Source organism: Ranitomeya variabilis, chromosome 8, assembly GCF_051348905.1.
Source record: "Ranitomeya variabilis isolate aRanVar5 chromosome 8, aRanVar5.hap1, whole genome shotgun sequence".
In the NCBI taxonomy this organism is placed as follows: domain Eukaryota; kingdom Metazoa; phylum Chordata; class Amphibia; order Anura; family Dendrobatidae; genus Ranitomeya; species Ranitomeya variabilis.
The window spans coordinates 202,471,034-202,491,317 of NC_135239.1; positions in this window are offsets into that span (position 1 = coordinate 202,471,034).

A 20,284-nucleotide genomic window follows, 5' to 3' on the forward strand; every position below is an offset into this window, starting at 1 on the left:
GGAGACCTTACTTTGTCTTGGGCCCTATTCTTATACTTACACCCTTGATTTTGCTCCCAGAGCAAAGGTGCGCACCGAATTATGCGCCCCCATGCCATGTGTCATACCATGCAGTGCTGAGATGTAACCATTAACCTGAAGTGGTCGTTGTCGGCCTCCCCGGCGGGTTAATAAATGATCCGTTAGTGTCCTTGTTTAGAACAAATAAGGCAATAAGTTACCTAAGAAAACGCTCAATAATTTAAAGAAACCACCGCAATGGCCACGAGTCGTCCATTTCAAGGTCACTCTTCCAGTTAACTGGCCATTGGCTATTATGGCTGCCAAATTTCTATTTTTTTTTTTTTCAGAAGCCATTTTCACTAGTGTGCCTGAGTGCTAAAGGCAGGGAGGATCAGAGGTTTCCCATATCTAGGGTGGGTCACCAATACAAGATCGGTCGGGGTCCGACACCCTGCACCACCACCGGTGGCCACCAGATGTGATCAGTAGATCTTCCTGAAGAATAACACTATTTCTGGTCATTATAAGACATCTAACCTACAGTAATCACTTTTTCCCTTCTGCAGGCTCTCTCTGTAGTTGTCTCTGAGCTACTGGGTGGAGATTTGCTGCAATGATGACTCCCGTACTCATCACACTCAGACATGAGCGGCTCCTGCTCTCCTGTCTGCATGTAGCAGCACACAGCGGCAGCGGGGAGGATATCCTGCAGCAGAATTGAGCAATGTAGCTATTAATCCAATTACGGGGTGAGATAAACACTTACTAGAGAGCAGCAGAATGGGTCAATGCTCCTCTTTTCCTTCCTTTAACCATAGACATAAATAGGCAGCTGGGATCTGATCTCTCAGTCACACAGCGGCAGCACGGAGAACATCCTGCAGCAGAATTGAGCAATGTAGCTATTAATCCACTTACGGGGTGAGATAAATACTTACTAGAGAGCAGCAGAATGGGTCAATGCGCCTCTTTTGCCTCCCTTAACCATAGACATAAATAGGCAGCTGTGATCTGATCTCTCAGTCACACAGCGGCAGCACGGAGAACATCCTGCAGCAGAATTGAGCAATGTATCTATTAATCAAATTATGGGGTGAGATAAATACTTACTAGAGAGCAGCAGAATGGGTCAATGCTCCTCTTTTCCCTCCCTTAACCATATACATAAATAGGCAGCTGTGATCTGATCTCTCAGTCACACAGCGGCAGCACGGAGGACATCCTGCAGCAGAATTGAGCAATGTAGCTATGAATCCAATTACGGGGTGAGATAAACACTTACTAGAGAGCAGCAGAATGGGTCAATGCTCCTCTTTTCCCTCCCTTAACCATAGACATAAATAGGCAGCTGTGATCTGATCTCTCAGTGAGCCGGTCAGTTTTGTATCGGTTAAGAAGGAATATTGCGAGTTTTTAGAGGAAATTATGAATTCAGGAAGCAAGGGGAGGAGAAGTGGCTCATAAGTGGGGAAAGAAGCAGATTTCTCTGATAAGATGTTTTACACACATGCTAGAAATATGTTGACCACTTTAGGGGGCTGCCCCAGCATAGTCTCCCACCCGATCTGACATGAGACATGGAAATACACTAGTGGATTCTGCCCGGAGCCCAGTAAGTATCGTATATGAGTTTTATCCTATTTAATGGGACCCGTTTCCAATACTTGGAGCCTGAGCAAATGCACCATCCCGTGTGCAGAAGCAGAAAGTTCATACAAAGTGAGGTCAAAGCCCCTTAAAGGGTTTCTCCACAATTTCTTGTGAATGTGCTAATTATCAGTTTTGATCCTGAGCGATCAGTTGTGATCTGTCAGTGAATAATTCCAAATTCTACCCCTCCAGGAGCAACGAGGCACACGTGAGGAATCTGTAGGGTGCCCGATTAACCCAAACCCTGACGCGGCTGATATGTGACACTGTCTGATGACGGTGGGATGTGATGTATCTGGGCTCCTGGGGATGAGCAGCACAGAGCGGAGCCGGGAGTTCACCCGCTCATATACACAGTGTTATAGGGCCGCGCAGCTCTCCTTATAAGGCCTCCTCGCAGCGCAGGGTACGCCGGGTGCCAACTGTCTGTTTTATGTTTTGTACTGTTCCCCTCCATCATCGCGCGGGCCGGGACATCAGACCGCGTCCTGCATAATGTTTACGGAAAATCCAATTCTCCCATTCTTCAAAGTAATGCATATATTATTGGGATCAGAGGTCGGCATCGGGAGATGTTCAGCAGGAACAGGTGCTCGCTTCGGGAAGTGACTGAATTTAAAAAGGAAATATATCCCCCCGGGGGCCACACTGGGGGCCGGGCTCATTCTTCTGGTGTCACCGAGGTTCAAACCAAAATTGCCCGTCATGTGAGCAATCCCGAAAGGATTAAAGGATCACATGAATGTGACCTCAGCATAGACGATCGGTCACGTCTCATCCCTGGACGATCGCTGCTTACTGACTGTATACGGCAGAATGGGGTCACTGGGCGAAAGTATTGTGTCATTACCAAGAAACTACAACTATTTCACTAAAGCATTATTATCAGTGATCTGAGCAAGGATCCTGTGTTATCTACTGTATATAGAGGTGTTATCAGTCATTGTACAGAAGGAGGAGGAGGTGAGCTGTGACATCACCTACTGTGAATGACGGATCCTGTGTTATCTACTGTATATAGAGGTGTTATCAGTCATTGTACAGGAGGAGGAGGTGAGCTGTGACATCACCTACTGTGAATGGTGGATCCTGTGTTATCTACTGTATATAGAGGTGTTATCAGTCATTGTAGAGGAGGAGGTGAGCTGTGACATCACCTATTGTGAATGATGGATCCTGTGTTATCTACTGTATATAGAGGTGTTATCAGTCATTGTACAGGAGGAGGTGAGCTGTGACATCACCTATTGTGAATGATGGATCCTGTGTTATCTCCTGTATATAGAGGTGTTATCAGTCATTGTACAGGAGGAGGAGGTGAGCTGTGATATCACCTATTGTGAATGGTGGATCCTGTGTTATCTACTGTATATAGAGGTGTTATCAGTCATTGTACAGGGGAAGGAGGTGAGCTGTGACATCACCTATTGTGAATGATGGATCCTGTGTTATCTCCTGTATATAGAGGTGTTATCAGTCATTGTACAGGAGGAGGAGGTGAGCTGTGATATCACCTATTGTGAATGGTGGATCCTGTGTTATCAGCTGTATATAGAGGTGTTATCAGTCATTGTACAGGAGGAGGGGGAGGTGAGCCGTGACATCACCTATTGTGAATAGTGGATCCTGGGTTATATACTGTATATAGAGGTGTTATGAGTTATTGTACAGGAGGAGGTGAGCCGTGACATCACCTATTGTGAATAGTGGATCCTGTGTTATCTACTGTATATAGAGGTGTTATCAGTCATTGTACAGGAGGAGGAGGTGAGCTGTGACATCTCCTATTGTGAATGGTGGATCCTGTGTTATCTACTGTATATAGAGGGGTTATCAGTCATTGTACAGGAGGAGGAGGTGAGCTGTGACATCACCTATTGTGAATGGTGGATCCTGTGTTATCTACTGTATATAGAGGTGTTACCAGTCATTGTACAGGAGGAGGAGGTGAGCTGTGACATCACCTATTGTGAATGGTGGATCCTGTGTTATCTACTGTATATAGAGGTGTTCTCAGTCATTGTACAGGAGGAGGAGGTGAGCTGTGACATCACCTATTGTGAATGGTGGATCCTGTGTTATCTACTGTATATAGAGATGTTATCAGTCATTGTAGAGGAGGAGGTGAGCTGTGACATCACCTATTGTGAATGGAGGATCCTGTGTTATCTACTGTATATAGAGGTGTTATCAGTCATTGTACAGGAGGAGGAGGAGGAGGTGAGCTGTGACTTCACCTATTGTGAATGATGGATCCTGTGTTATCTACTGTATATAGAGGTGTTATCAGTCATTGTACAGGAGGAGGAGGAGGAGGTGAGCTGTGACTTCACCTATTGCGAATGGTGGATCCTGTGTTATCTACTGTATATAGAGGTGTTATTGGTCAGAACAGGAAGCATTAGTCTATTATACAGCTCAGAATGATAACTGCAATATTTTAAGATTTTTTTTAATAATTTTATTAAATCACCAAAAATGTAAAATAAATATTTTGATGCCTCATTCCCTTTAACACTGTAGAGGTGCCACAGAGACGTTCACATGAAGGTCCCATATTGTTTCCTCATGGACTTGGGAATATAACTTTAAAGCAATCAGTGCTTGACCTTTTTTTTAGATTGAAAGCTCCAAAACCCCTGCATGGAATGAGTTAAATGATAAACGTCTTGCAGTCTGACCACCACTAGGGGGAGCTAAGGAGTTTATTGCATACAAGTTAACATTAGCTCCCTCTAGTGGTGACCGCAGACTTCTAGAATGTAACCATTACACCCTTTGTATATGTCTGGCAGGAGATTTGGAGCTTTGGGTACAAATGATAAAATAAATGAATATTTCATTCTCAAATTTCGAGTAAACTTAGGGGAGCAAATACATTATGCAAAACGACCAACTATCGCAAAGCCGTACATGGCTGATAGCACCCCGTATCTCAGCTTCAGAGCCCATGGAAGTAGTTGGATACGAAGTCTAACTGCATCTGTTATCCACTGTTTATATAATATTAAGAAATATTTTTCGTTTTAGGGTCTGAAAAGCGGAGAAGAGTGAGGCACAGCGGAGCATGGCTGGAGGAGGGTGGGCCGCGGCTGAACGCGAGATGAATCAGAGATGCGGAGCGCAGATTAGCCTCCCAGTAATGGAAGCTTTGTCTGCGATTCTGGTGAAAAATGGCATTTTTGCATGAAGCGCCGGACCCACAGGAAGCGTCTGCGTGTCCTGTTTGGTTTGAGTTCTGTGATTTGTTAGATTTGGATTTCAGAGTAATAACTGTGTAAAGAGTCATTCTCCAGCTGCGGAGACCTGCACGGCCGCGCAGGACCGGTCCAGAGAGGAAAGGCGGCTTTGTGGCTCCGTCCTAGCAGTCTATTAGCTTTTATGAGAAAAGACTAAACTTCGGACTTTGGTTACTGTGCGTTTTACAGCACTTCGAAAATACTTACGAGCAAAGCTCCCTGGGAAAAAAATATGCAAATGAACTGTCCTCCAAAAAAAAAACAGAGAAAGCTGTCTCTACTCACCAGACATATTAGTCCTGCTCGTATTCTGCTCAGTATGGCCACCAAAATCACCACTGCCCCCAATCACTGTCTGCATTGGCCAAGGGTCTGTCCAGAGAGCAGACACCGGCGGGGAACCTGGGAAGAGGCGGAACTGGAGCGGGGCAGAATTTGTGAGTGAGCGTTACTTGTTTGATTTTTTTATATCACTCTTAGGCCGGCGTCACACTAGCGAGTTTTACGGACGTATGAGAGGTGCAGAAAATACGGATTGCATACGGTACAATGATTCTCTATGGCCCAGCTCCTATCTGCCATATTTTACTGATCCGTATTATACGGTCTTGTACGGCCGTAGAAAATCGCAGCATGCTGCGTTTGTCATTGTATTGCGCAAAAAAAATCGCCAATGAAAGTCTATGGGGGCGAGAAAAATACGGATTACACACGGACCAGCAGTGTGACTTGCGAGAAATACGCAGCGGTGTTCTATAGAAAAGCCGGTAATTCAATTGCCGGCTTTTTCTTTCTCCTTCACAAACCCGACAGGATATGAGACATGATTTACATACAGTAAACCATCTCATATCCCTTTTTTTTTGCATATTCCACACTATTAATGTTAGTAGTGTGTATGTGCAAAATTTGGGCGCTGTAGCTTGTAAAATAAAGGGTTAAATTGCAGAAAAAATTGGCGTGGGCTCCCGCGCAATTTTCTCCGGCAGAGTGGTAAAGCCAGTGACTGAGGGCAGATATTAATAGCCAGGAGAGGGTCCATGGTTATTGGCCCCCCCTGGCTACAAACATCTGCCCCCAGCCACCCCAGAAAAGGCACATCTGGAAGATGCGCCTATTCTGGCACTTGGGATATGGTGGGATATGGGGTAATGAAGGGTTAATGTCACCTTGCTATTGTAAGGTGACATTAAGCCAGATTAATAATGGAGAGGCGTCAATGATGACACCTATCCATTATTAATCCAATAGTACGAAATGGTTAATAAAACACACACACATTATTACAAAGTATTTTAATGAAATAGAGCTCCTGGCTGTAAAATTATTTAACCCCTTCAGATGGATTTACTTCGTGGGACTTGACCTGAACGACGGAAGGTATGGGATATTGTTGTTTTTTTATTTTTCCTTTTTTACAGAACGAGGGTCTTCAGGTGGATTAAGAGTCTAATAAAATATTACAACACCCTGTGTCTTTATTTAATTAAAATACTTTTAATGTGTTTTTTATTAACCATTTCGTACTATTGGATTAATAATGGATAGGTGACATAATTGACGCCTCTCCATTATTAACCTGGTTTAATGTCACCTTACAATAGCAAGGTGACATTAACCCTTCATTACCCCATATCCCACCGCTACACGGGAATGGGAAGAGAGTGGCCAAGTGCCAGAATAGGCGCATCTTCCAGATGTGCCTCTTCTGGGGTGGCTGGGGGCAGATGTTTGTAGCCAGGGGGGGCCAATAACCATGGACCTTCTCTAGGCTATTAATATCTGCCCTCAGTCACTGGCTTTACCACTCTGGCGGAGAAAATTGCGCGGGAGCCCACGCCAATTTTTTCCGCGATTTAACCCTTTAATTTAATAGCTAGATCGCCCAAATTTTGCACATACCCACTACAAGCATTAGTAGTGTGGAATATGCAAAAAAAAAAAAGGGATATGAGATGGTTTACTGTATGTAAACCATGTCTCATATCCTGTCGGGTTTGTGAAGGAGAAATGAAAAGCCGGCAATTGAATTACCAGCTTTTCTGCTACATCACGCTGAAGTAAATATAAATATATATATATATATGTGTCTCACTGACATATATATATATATATATATATATATATATATATATATATATATATATATACACACACATTCTATGTGTAGACATTTATTCTACCTATTCTATTCTGTCAGTGTAATTTTACTGTACACCGCACTGAGTTACCGGCTTTTCTAGAGAACACCGCTGCGTATTTCTCGCAAGTCACACTGCGGGTCCGTGTGTAATCCGTATTTTTCTCGCCCCCATAGACTTTCATTGGCGATTTTTTAGCGCACTACGGTGACAAACGCAGCATGCTGCGATTTTCAACGGCCGTACAAGACCGTATAATACGGATCCGTAAAATACGGCAGATAGGAGCTGGGCCATAGAGAATCATTGTACCGTATGCAATCCGTATTTTCTGAACCTCTCATACGTCCGTAAAAATCGCTAGTGTGAAGCCGGCATTAGACTGCCATCACACTAGCAGTATTTGGTCCGTATTTTACATCAGTATTTGTAAGCCAAAACTAGGAGTGGAACAATCAGAGGAAAAGTATAATAGAAACATATGCCCCACTTCTGTATTTATCACCCACTCCTGGTTTTGGCTTACAAATACTGATGTAAAATACTGACCAAATACTGCTAGTGTGACGGCAGCCTCAGTGTTTTTTTTTTGAAGTGGCCGGACAACCCCTTTTAGGCAAATTAGCACAATCCCTGCCTCATGAAAATTAGCAAAGAAAAGTCTACCGATACCTGTTAAAGACAGGGAAAAAAGATACAGTAAATTTTCTGGTTTCTCAGCCTAATCCCAATCGATGCTTTTTGTGCGTCTTCAGCGTGATGCCCCCACAGTGCTCCTCACTTAGTATGATACCCTAACAGTGTTCCTCATATATTTTCATACCCCCACAGCACCCATCACTTAGTATGATGCCCCCATAATGCTCCTACACAGTATGATTCCTCACAGTGCCCCTCATATATTTTCATGCCCCCACAGCACCCCTTAGTATGATGCCTCCATAATGCCCCTACACAGTATGATTGCCCCACAGTGCCCCTCATACATTATCATGCTCCCAAAGTGCCCCTCACTCATTTATACACCCCCACAGTGCCCATGCACAGTATGATACCCCCACAGTGCTCCTCATACATTATCATGCTTTCACAGTTCCCCTCATTTAGTATGATGCCCCAACAGTGCCCCTGAACAGTATGATGCAACCACATTGCCCCTCATACATTATCATGCCCCCACAGTGCCCATGCACAGTATGATACCCCCACAGTGCCCCTCACTCACTTTTATGCCCCCAAAGTGCCCATGAACAGTATGATGCTCACATAATGACACCCCACCTAGAATGATCTAAAAAAACAAAATTCTCTCCTAGCCCCATTCCCATGACGAGCAGAGCAAACCTGCGCACTCCATGCTGTGTGAGGACCTGCGCAGCAGGCGTCCTCTAGTGATGTCATCGCACCTCCTGGGTTGAGCCTCAGACAGTGGAGACGGTGGAGCAGGGAGCTGATAGCTTCCTGCTCCACCATTGGATTGACCTGTTGTAGCTACATGCTAAGGACACAGACACAGTTGAAATTGTAAGATAACCCATAACCATATGTGGGAATGTCCTGCTGGACCCGGGCTGGCGGATACACGATATTCACACACTGCGCACATCATATTAACATGGAAATAGGAGGCAGAGAGCAGCGCTGATTACTAATACTTAGCACACAGTAATATGGTTGCTATGGATGCATTGTCCTGGTGACCCCATACTAAAGCCATGGTTGTTAGGCCAAGTATCCATAGCAACCACACTTCCACAGATGACCCAGCTGTAGTGACAGCCATGGTCGGGCAGCTGATAAGCTATGACAGAAGTAGTGACAGCAAAGTGACCTCAGTCCACCATAAATTAACCCCCTCCAGCCTAAAGCCTCCAGCCTGGACATAACACGGCCTGTGAAACATTGAAGCTGACCATACACATTAGAAGGCCCTTGGCCGGCAGCCATCTTGCTCGACTCTCCCATATGCAGGAGCGGACGCTTCGCCAAGCACTCCAGTGTTCCCTATGAGAAAGTTGCCACATCGTCAGACCGCTAATCTCCGGGAACACGATGCAATCGTCAGTCCGAAATCTGACATCCCTGATCACCATCTCTCCCGACAATCTCGGCTGGTGCCCCCAAACATATCAGACGGTTGGCCGAACCCATTGATATCGGCGGGTTTAGCAGACCTAAGTCTCCTGCGTGCGGGGACCCTAAGACCAAGTTTAAGATCTATATGGCATAATTATTTAGGTGTTGCATGACGGTATTATTTAATCACTTTTTACCATTTTTACTTTGGCACTGTTTGTCCATATAATTTAAACACTATATGACCTTTTTATTTGGACACTGGCGGTATTATTTAAGTCCCTATTATTTGGGCACAGTTTGCAGGTATTATTTAACCACTGTATATCCCTATTAATTGGGCATTGTTTGGCGGTATGACATTCAAGGCCTTTATGTTTCCATTATTTGGTCACTGTTTATAGATGTTATTTTTGCACTGTATGGCACTTATCATGTTGGCACTGCTTGACAGTATTATTTCAATTCTATGTGTCATGGTTATTAGGGCACTTTTTGGCTGTATCATTTAAGCCCTTTATATCCCTATTATTTTGGCTCTATTTGACGGTGTAATTTAAGCACTGTATATCCATATTATTTGGACACTGGTGGTGTAATCTAAGCCCTTTTTGTCTTTATTATATGGGCACTTTTTTGGATATACTGTATAATTTAAGCTCTTTAGGTCTCTATTATTTGGGTACTATTCGGCGGTATATTTTAAGCCCTCTATGTCTCTATTATTTGGGCAGTGTTTGGCGGTATTACTTAGCAAAGGTATTTTGCTGTAAAGTTTCCATACAGGTTTTCCTCCATCCTAAAAGGGAGAAACTTTGCAGATGGGTATCCTCAGACCTTCAGATGTGCAGATGCCGGGCATCCTCAGACTCCACCGCCATCTCCGTGTTAGCAGACCCCCTAATCATCTCTATACTGGCAGCACCATCCGTACTGGTCGGGCAGCGCAGTGCTTGTAATGGGGCAGAGATGCATTTCAGAATTCCAGCTCAGTGACAGCTGCTCTCATTATTTTGGTTTCCATTTGTGCAGACGGCGGATTGTGTCTGGGAAGCCACAAATTCCTTCCTTATCTAGAAGCTTTGCCTTTTGTTCCAGGAGCTTTCCAAATCTTAAAGATTGAATATTCATCTTAAAATCTGTGTTTCAGAATTGTTGCTGAATTAACAATTCCATTATTTCTTAGAACGAGAATTACTCCATTTTCCCTGGGAAATTGAGCCCCCTGGTTAAAAATATGTCTGTTTGTGTCCGGGAGCAGCGCCACCCCTGCCTACAGGTTTTATGTGGAATTACAGTTCATCCGCTTTTAATTGACTGTGACTGAACTGCAATACTATATGCAACCACCGGAAAGGTGTGGCACTGTTCTTGGAATAAAACATCCATATATTTCCAAACATGTTTTTTTTTATTCTGTATTACCCTTTTAATTTTGGGCTAAATGAATGCATTAGGCTACTTTCACACTAGCGTCGTACTCGGCCCGTCGCAGTGCGTCGGGCTGACGTACCGACGCTAGCAGTGAAAGTGCCGCACAACGGGGGCAGCGGATGCATTTTTCCAGCGCATCTGCCCCATTGTGAGGTGCAGGGAGGTGGGGGCGGAGTTCCAGCCGCGCATGCGCGGTCGGAAATGGCGGTCTGTCGGCAGAAAAAAACGTTACATGTAACGTTTTTTGCAGCCGACGGTCCGCCACAACACGGCGCAACCGTCGCACGATGGTTGCGACGTGTGGCAATGCGTCGCACTGCGTCACTAATGCAAATCAATGGTGAAAAAACGCATCCTGCAAGCACTTTTGCAGGATGCGTTTTTTCAACCAAACGACGCATAGCGACGTGCAGTGCACGACACTAGTGTGAAAGTAGCCTTACAGGGGCACTTACTGACTAATGGGCTGGATGTCGCATTTGGTAATACCCAAATAGTCAGTTTAATACTACAATTTTCTACATTATATCCTGAGAAAAACAGCAACATGCTAAATACAAATGTAGATGTGGCTAGTAACAATAGATATTGGACTTTTGGGGCTTTTTGGCACAGAGATGTGGTTAGTAGCAATAGATATCGGACTTTTGGCTTTTCTTGCACACAAACGTGGCTGGTAACAATAGATATCAGACTTTTTTTGCACAGAGACGTGGCTGGTAACAATAGATATCTTACTTTTGGCTTTTTTGCACAGAGATGTGGCTGGTAACAATAGATATGGGACTTTTGGGGCTTTTTTGCACAGAGATGTGGCTGGTAACAATAGATATCTTACTTTTGGCTTTTTTGCACACAAACGTGGCTAGTAACAATAGATATGGGACTTTTGGGGCTTTTTTTGCACTGAGACGTGGCTAGTAAGAATAGATATTGGACTTTTTGGCTTTTTTGCCCAGAGATGTGGCTGGTAACAATAGATATCTTACTTTTGGCTTTTTTGCACACAAACGTGGCTAGTAACAATAGATATGGGACTTTTGGGGCTTTTTTTGCACTGAGACGTGGCTAGTAAGAATAGATATTGGACTTTTTGGCTTTTTTGCACAGAGATGTGGCTGGTAACAATAGATATGGGACTTTTTTGCACAGATACGTGGCTAGTAACAAATAAAAGCATTGGGCTTTTGGGGCATTTGTCGCACAGAGATGTGGCTAATAACCTCGGACATTGGGCTATTGGATTACCAGTTGGCACACACTCACTTGACCCTGTAATCTCTTCTCCGTTGAGGGTTTTGCTCATTCCAGGCATATTTGTTTTCTTAGATAGTGACACGGTGACACAGGGGCCGCCATGTCCAAAGTGTGGAAGTCTACAGGGCTGGCACTGGGGCTGGTAATTGCTGGTGATTTGTCATTGCTTAGCTATTTAGGACTGTGACATGTCAGCAACAGGGGGAGAAGATAAGTCCAGATTAGAGAGGGACCTGAGCAAATGGTCCTCAGGGCTGGTGACATTATTGTAAGGGCAAGCCACTTGGTGGTGGAGAGTGGGGGTCCGGCTGGTGGGGGCCACAGAGGTCAAAGTAGTGTTTCTTAGCTGAGACTTGTTTGTTCTGGGCAGATATATGGGTTTACATGGGTGCCCTGCTGTGTTTGTGAATACGCTATAGCCGTGCCACCTCCTGAAATACCGGGCCTGAAACACTCTCAGTAGGCCCCATTCACACTAACAATCACATGTCGTAAATTAGGGCTCCCGGGGTTATTAGGATTCACTTTCGGTGTACTATAAAATGGCTACTTAATTTAAAAAAATCGTATTAGTTAGTTCTGTCCGTCCATCAATAATGCATTATAATATTGTCCCTACCCTGCGGATAGGTGATGACTGGTTTTCACCCCTATAAAGTAACCTCCTCCTCCACTTCTCTGGGCAGTAATGGCCGGAGCAGGGGTTCAGCTCTACACCAGCATCACAACTTATGCAAAAAAAGGAGCAGGTTTCAACATAATTTAGTTGTTGCTTTTGGATGTTTCCATTCTATGGGCGGCCCGACATTGCACATGAATCCAGGGGTGTAGCTGTAGGGGGGACTGCAGTAGGAGAGGTCGCCAGAGGGGGGCCCGCCAATGCCAGCGCAAACTTCACCTGGATGTGTGTCCTCAGATGCACATTCAGCTGCTGTGTATTGCGGTGCAGGGACCATCGGGTCCGTGCACGGCAATACATGCTGCCGGCCAATCAGGGACCGGCAACTGATGTCAGCGTGCACGTGACTGAAGGTGCTTGGCAGTGACGTCATGCGCTCCCAGCTGCCGGCTTCAGAAGAAGATGCCGCACAACGTAAGGGACATATGTACCAGGATGGGGGATGTACTGTATATACCATGATGAGACCCAGAATAAGGGACATATATACCAGGATGGGGAACATATATACCAGGATAGGGTCCAGGATGGGGGATATATACCAGGATGGGGCCCAGGATGAGGGACATATATCAGGACGAGGCCCATGATAAGGGACATATGTACCAGGATGGGGGACATATATACCAGGATGAGGCCCAGGATAAGGGACATATACCAGGATGGGCTCCAGGATGGGGGATATATACACCATGATGGGGGATGTATATACCAGAATGGGGCCCAGGTTAAGGGACATATATACCAGGATGGGGCCCTTGATAAGGGACATATATACCAGGATGGGGTCCATGATGGGGGATATATATACCAGGATGGGGCACAGGATTAGGGATATATATACCAGGATGGGGGATATATACCAGGATGGGGACCAGGTTAAGAGACGTATACCAGGATGGAGGATATATATACCAAGATGGGGGGTCCAAACCTTGCACCAGGGCCCATCGGACTCTAGTTACACCACTGGGTGCAGAGGGGTTGGTGCCTAAGAGAGGAGATGCCCTTTTGCCATATAAGTAGACAATTTGCCTATAGAGAGGTGTAAGTTAGAGAAATGTAGGGAATTGCTGAAATCTCAGTATGAATAGACCCTTAAAGGGATCTCTGGATCCCGCTCACTTTTGATGACGTTGCGATGGCAATCGCGTGCACTATGCCTGCTGAATGTGCATGGAGCGTCGAAGCAGAAGCGAGCAGAGCCGGAGGACCCTTGTATTGATTTGCAATGATATAATCCTGTGTCCACACTCACAGCCCGGGTTAAACAATCCCCAGGTCGTCCATTAGCGGATGTGATAAAGGATCCTGGATCCCATCCCTGTTTCATGTAAACGTATTGTTGTCAGACACTTTCCAAGTAAATATTTTCTCCGCAGTGAGCCACGCAGTCAAAGAGAAGGGAGGGAAGGATAGAAATCCGTCCAATTCTTTCCAACCGGGAAATCTCCGGAGATCGTCTTGTCTTCGTTAATTCTTGGCACAGCAGAGCTGAATTGGCGCAGTCTCCTCGTCCTGCGCTCACAGCCGGAGCCGATGTGGGACGGTTGCACAGTCCCCGTCCTGTTATGACTTTTTTGTAAAGAAAAGGGGAAAGTCGCTCATTATCACCCGAGGGGTCAGTGTAGACGTAGAGGAATAATCGGTTTGGCTGATATTCCATGAAGGAAGCACGTCAGGCTTTTATTGTACATGTGTGCACAAGGCGTAGATCCCGAAGCCAAAATTATCGTAAGAAAGCTTCATCACTTCATACTAAAAAGTTAAACAACTTTCTAACAAACTTTTGATTTTAATTCCTGATGACTTTCAGATATTCTGCTTGCTGTCACTGAATGAAGATATTCTTTATTTAGATACCTTGTTCTCGTCACATATCTGGGGACCGTGTTACAATGTATCGAGCTATCAGAATCGAAATATTTATACATTGTCATAAACATATCTGCAGCGTGAGCTGGACAAGGTAAAGGCAAAGTCTTCAGCCCCTTTAAGTAAACAACATTCCATCTTTTGGCAGCAAGCGGAGAACGTGGAATAATGAGGAACTGATACATAAAATATGTTCTAAAATCGCATAACAATTCACCATGTATTTATGAACTTTAAAGGGCGTGTAGACTTTTTCAACCATTGGTAATGCTGCCCTGCATCCAAAACTGAAAAACGTTTGCAGATCTACGTATCTCCATGGTAACAGACTACAAACATTGTCTGTGTAGTCAGATCCGGTATTCATGTGTTATTCTCTATCATGTGCATTTTATGCTAGAGGTCCCGGAGAATCAAATTACTAAAGGCTGACCACATAATATAAGGACAGGTGAAGTCCACCGGAGGGGGTCAAAGTAGTAGACTTTTGCAAGAATTTTCATTGCTCCACTGCATTCAAAAATTGAAAAAAAAAAAAGTGTCTCCATGGTTACAGACTACAAACAATGCAAGTGTAGTCATATCTTGCAGTCATGTTTTACCCTTCTTACACGTTCCTCTTTTTCCAGCTTGGAGGATCAAGTGACTAAAGGCCCATCATGTTAGACATAGACAAGTTAAAGGGGTTGTCCAGTGATAACTTGTTGATCGGTTGTGATCTGATCGCTCAGACCGAGGATCTCCCCCCCTTAAGAATTGAGCAGCAGTGCGCAAGTGCAACCTGAGCTACATTTATTCTTCACTGGATGGTGGAGAGCTGAGCTTGACTTTTTCCACCAGCCCTATAGAAAATGAATGCTCTGGCGGTCGGGCGTCTATTCTCATGGGTAATTTTATACCAAGGGTTAAGGTTCCCTGATTTGCCAATCAGTGCAGGTCTCAGGGGTCGGACCCTCACCGATCAGCAAGTTACCACCTATTCTGCAGATAGTTGATAACTTAGTTTTACTCAGCGATTCCTTTAAGGCTATGTTCACACGTGTTCAAAACACCCATTTTACAGTATTTTTACAACATTTTTGTCTTGTTTTTTTTGCAGCATTCTTTGGGTGCAGATTATATGTGTCCTTCATAAAGTGTTACATGTTTAATAAAGTTAGTAAAATTCCGCAAAAACACTTCAAAAACACCATGAAAAATGGTACAAAAACTCTGAATAAAAACATTTATTGCATTTTTTTGCATTGTTTTTTCACTTTCACATATTGCTTTCTATTAGTGAAAAAAATGCTAAAAATATTCTGCCGAGAAGCAATGTGTGAACATAGCCTAAGTCTATCGGAGCCGTCATGCTCTACTTTGCCTGTCCTCGTGAGACAACCCTTTTACATGTGTCTGAGTTGCACAAATAATCCCTATTTGGAGAGTAAGTGGCCAGTTATGTGGATTGGGTCAATGCTTTATTACAGCTGGACATATATTACATACAGTATGATATCTATTATTATATCCTGTTTTACGCCCTGATCTGAAAAACAGACCCCGATGAGAGCGGCCCCTTCATCTGCCTCATCTCTCCGCTCACCACATATAATAGTAATGACTAGAAGATGAGTAATCATCCGTTTGCCTCCCACTTGTCTAGGTCCCGTGATGCAGTGTACAATCCTTCTGATTTTGCTACATCTGGAAATGTGGATCCATGTGATAACAGGTTTTAAAGAAGACTTGTCACTCGTCATAAATAGGTTATTTTCTTATCTGGTGTAAACGCCGCTGTTCTCCTGAATCCGGCGATGTTTTTCTTTTGTTCCTGCTCCTCTCCGTTCCTGAGATCTGGCCCCTTCTTCCCGGTATATAAAAATAGTCTTGTTAGCCAACTGGGCGTGTTCCTTTAGAAGACGCCCACAAAGAACAGTTGAGGACCACACCCACTTGACTAAAAATCCTAGATTCATATACAGGAAAGAAGGAGCCATATCTCAGGAACGGAGAGGCGCAGGAACACAAAAAAAACATCGCCGGATTCAGGAGAACAGCGGCATTTACACCAAGTAAAAAAAAACAAAACAACTTATTTATGGCAAGTGACATCCTGTTTAAAGTAACAACAATAATTCTTTGAATGAGACGTATCTGCAGAAAATTAATATGTCTCAGGTGCCCAACTTTAAAGGGGTCTGACCTAGGGCTCCGAATTGTTACCCTTGTTGGACCCCCTAGATTCAGTCATGTATCAGAGCTGTACAAGTAGGTGAAATTAGACAAATTGAGGTAAAATTAGTAAGCTTCGCCTACGTAAAAGGAGACTAGCCTGGAGAGGAATGTCATGTGACCCTTATTGATGATGCTGAATGGCTGAGAAGGCTCGTAGATGGGAGGCGTTAATATGATAAGGTATTTTCCAGTCTCTGATTGGCAATTTTGAAAATTTGTGGCCAAACTTCCATAACAGCTATTCATTAATGTTTAGCAGATATACTATTTCTTTATAATAATGAAAGTGCAATAAAATAATCAAATCTCCCAATTTTTCATTCATTGGAGGTGCACCCTTTAAAGTGGAGGTCTCTGTCTACAGTGGTGGGACAGTGTCACAATGTGTAGGGATCAGTCCACATTGATAAAGGGAATGTTAAGATCAACTCAATTAGTAATTTATAAACTGGACATGCATGCATGTAAGGCCGGTTTCACACGTCAGTGGCTCCGGTACGTGTGGTGACAGTTTTCTCCCGTACCGGAGACGCTGACTCACGTAGACACAATAAAATCAATGTGTCTCTGCAGATGTCAGTGATTTTTCGCGGACCGAGTGTCCGTGTGCAAAACACGGAGACATGTCAGTGTTCGTGGGAGCGCACGGATCACACGGACCCATTAAAGTCAATGGGTGCGTGTCAACACGTACCGCACACGGATGCCGTCCCATAGGGGTGGAGCCGCATATTCATCACTGTAATGAGCTGTACCACGTGACTGCTCACATAGGACAAGCTGCCGGTGCTGAGAGGAAGCATCGTGGGAGCTGGGTGAGTATTTTAATGCAAGCGGGCGGGCGCACAGGGGGTGGGAGGCGGGCGGTGACCAGGAACTTTATTTTAAACACAAAAAAAATTAAAAAAAACTTGATTTTTCATTCCTTCTCTCCAGCGAACGCTACTGGGGAGAAGGAATGAATGCCGGTTTCAGCACCACACGCAGGGGGGACAGCGCTTAACTCTAGCGCTGCCTCCTGCATGGTCCGTGTGGTCCTCAGTCGGCACACAGGCGGCACACGGCTGCCACACGTGTGCCACACTGATGTGCCACGTGAGCACACGGACACGGATAACTCCGGTGCCGATTTTTCCGGTACCAGAATTATCTGGACGTGTGAGACTGGCCTAAGGGGTCCTAGGCAGTGTGTGGCAGACCCTTTACCCATAATGGAAACACTGCTTCTCGATAGTGATGGAGGTTTCCCCCCACACGGACGGTGAATACAATCCAGACGGATACTAGCAACAGTTCAAGTGTATTTTATTTAACAATCAGCGGTAACAGGTTTAAATAAAGTTGGAGAGTTGATTTACAACCATGAGCTAACACTGGCACCACTTTTCTTGTACTTTCGACAGGTTGCTTGCAAATTCTTCAGCAGCACTTCCTTCACACAAACACGATCTTTTCTTGACTGTGCAGCACAACACTCATCCACACTGCTGGTTACTGCTCCTTTTCATGGTCACTTTTCTTGACAGCTGTTCAATGCAGTAGCTCTTGTCTGGCAAATTCCACACTTGTGTCCCACTCACTCAGTTACCATATTATAACCCTTTGCAAACAGGCTCTTGTATCTTGTGATCTCCCATGTGGTAATCCTCTTTGTACTCAGGCTTCAGACACTTTTTGTGAAGTGAACCTCACAGTCAGGAATGAGCCTTTCTGCTCCTCTCTTCTGTACCAAAACTTCGCTCTTATGGTGATCAACTTTGCCTTGTCGGCGGATTCAGTCTTCACTCACAGGAAAAGCCTTTTTGCTCCATTCAGTTGTGGCAATCATTGCTGACAGCTCTTACATCGAGGGCTGATCTCTTCCTCCTAGGGCAGATGGCAACCACCACACTCCAAGATGAATGAAGCTTCTTGCATGCTCCTCTGTTGCCATAACTTGTTCCCTTCTGAGCTCAAACAACACACTCTGTAGACATGAAGGGGTCATTGACATGCACACTGTTAGGCTCACTCGGTAAGGTGGCTCCTCAATGTCCAAGGTCCGGGTGGACACACAGGTCATGGGTGTCAGTGCAGTAGGAAGAAGAGGCACGTGTGAAACAGGTAGCGGTGGTACAGGAGGCTGCAGACAGGAGTGCCGAAATAGGTCTTCAAGATGACAGACAGGTAGCAGAGGTACTGGAAACCATAAACAGGTAGTAGAGGCATTGGAAGCCGCAGGCAGATCGGAAACGTCTGGGAGACCGCAGACAGGAAGCAGAGGTCCTGGAAGACAGTGAACAGGTAGCAGAGGTACTGGAAGCTGCAGGCAGACCAAAGATGTCCGGGAGTGTTATGACCCCAATGGCAGAGGGTCTCAGAAATAGTTTCTAAGTCTGCAAACACAGAAACCAGCTCATAGGGCAGTGGTGACTAATCTGACCATATATCTAATCCTAGCACCACAAATACCAGCAGCCGGGGAACGTGCCTACGTTGATTCTAGACGTCTCGCGCCAGCCGGAGAACTAACTAACCCTAGAAGGGAAAAGAAAGACCTTTCTTGCCTCCAGAGAAAAGACCCCAAAAGTTGGATACAAGCCCCCAACAAATAATAACGGTGAGGTAAGAGGAAAAGACAAACGTAAGGATGAGCTAGGTATTTAGCAAAGAGAGGCCCACTAGCTAATAGCAGAATATAGTAAGATAACTTATATGGTCAGCAAAAACCCTATCAAAAATATCCACGCTGGATATTCAAGAACCCCCGAACCGTCTAACGGCCCGGGGGGAGAACACCAGCCCCCTAGAGCTTTCAGCAAGGTCAGGAATCACATTTAGTACAAGCTGGACAAAAATGAGAGCAAGCAAATAACCCAAAAAACAAAGAAGCAGGACTTAGCTTAATTTTGCACGAACCAGGACCAGCAGATAGGAGCAAACAAAAAGGATCTGATTACAACGATGCCAGGCACTGGACTAAGGATCCAGGAGGTTTATATAGCAACACCCCTGGACTAACGACCCAGGTGGGTGCAAACTGAGGAAAGAAAATCCCAGAGTCATATCACTAATAACCACCAGAGGGAGCCAAGAAGTCTAATTCACAACACGGGAGACTGCAGACAGTTAGCAAAGAACCTTGAATACTGGGAACAGGAAACAGAGGTACTGGAAACCACAACCAGGTAGCAGACAGAACTCCGGAGCAACTAGAAAATCTTACTAGAAAGTCTTAATACAAAGACAACGGTGTCTGTCTTCGTAAGTCTTATATAGGCCTAGGCAAATGATCACATGTGATGAGGCCAGGCCATCTGTAAAGCCCGACATGGAGCACAACAGAGTTTAAACCTGGATCCAGGACAGATACATAACACTAACGCTGCCTCTGCATTCCCAATAAGGGAGTCTTATACAGCTGCTCAGTGTGCTAACTCTTTATGCTCTGCATTCCCAATAAGGTAGTCTCATACAGCTGCTCAGTGTGCTAACTCTTTATGCTCTGCATTCCCAATAAGGTAGTCTCATACAGCTGCTCAGTGTGCTAACTCTTTATGCTCTGCATTCCCAATAAGGCTACGTTCACATTAGCGTTGCGTCAGGCGCAGCCGCGGCGACGCATGCGTCATGCGCCCCTATATTTAACATGGGGGGAGCATGGACATGCGTTGCACTTGCAATTTGTGACGCATGCGTCACTGTGGTGCATGCGTCAGGGCGCAGAGGACGCT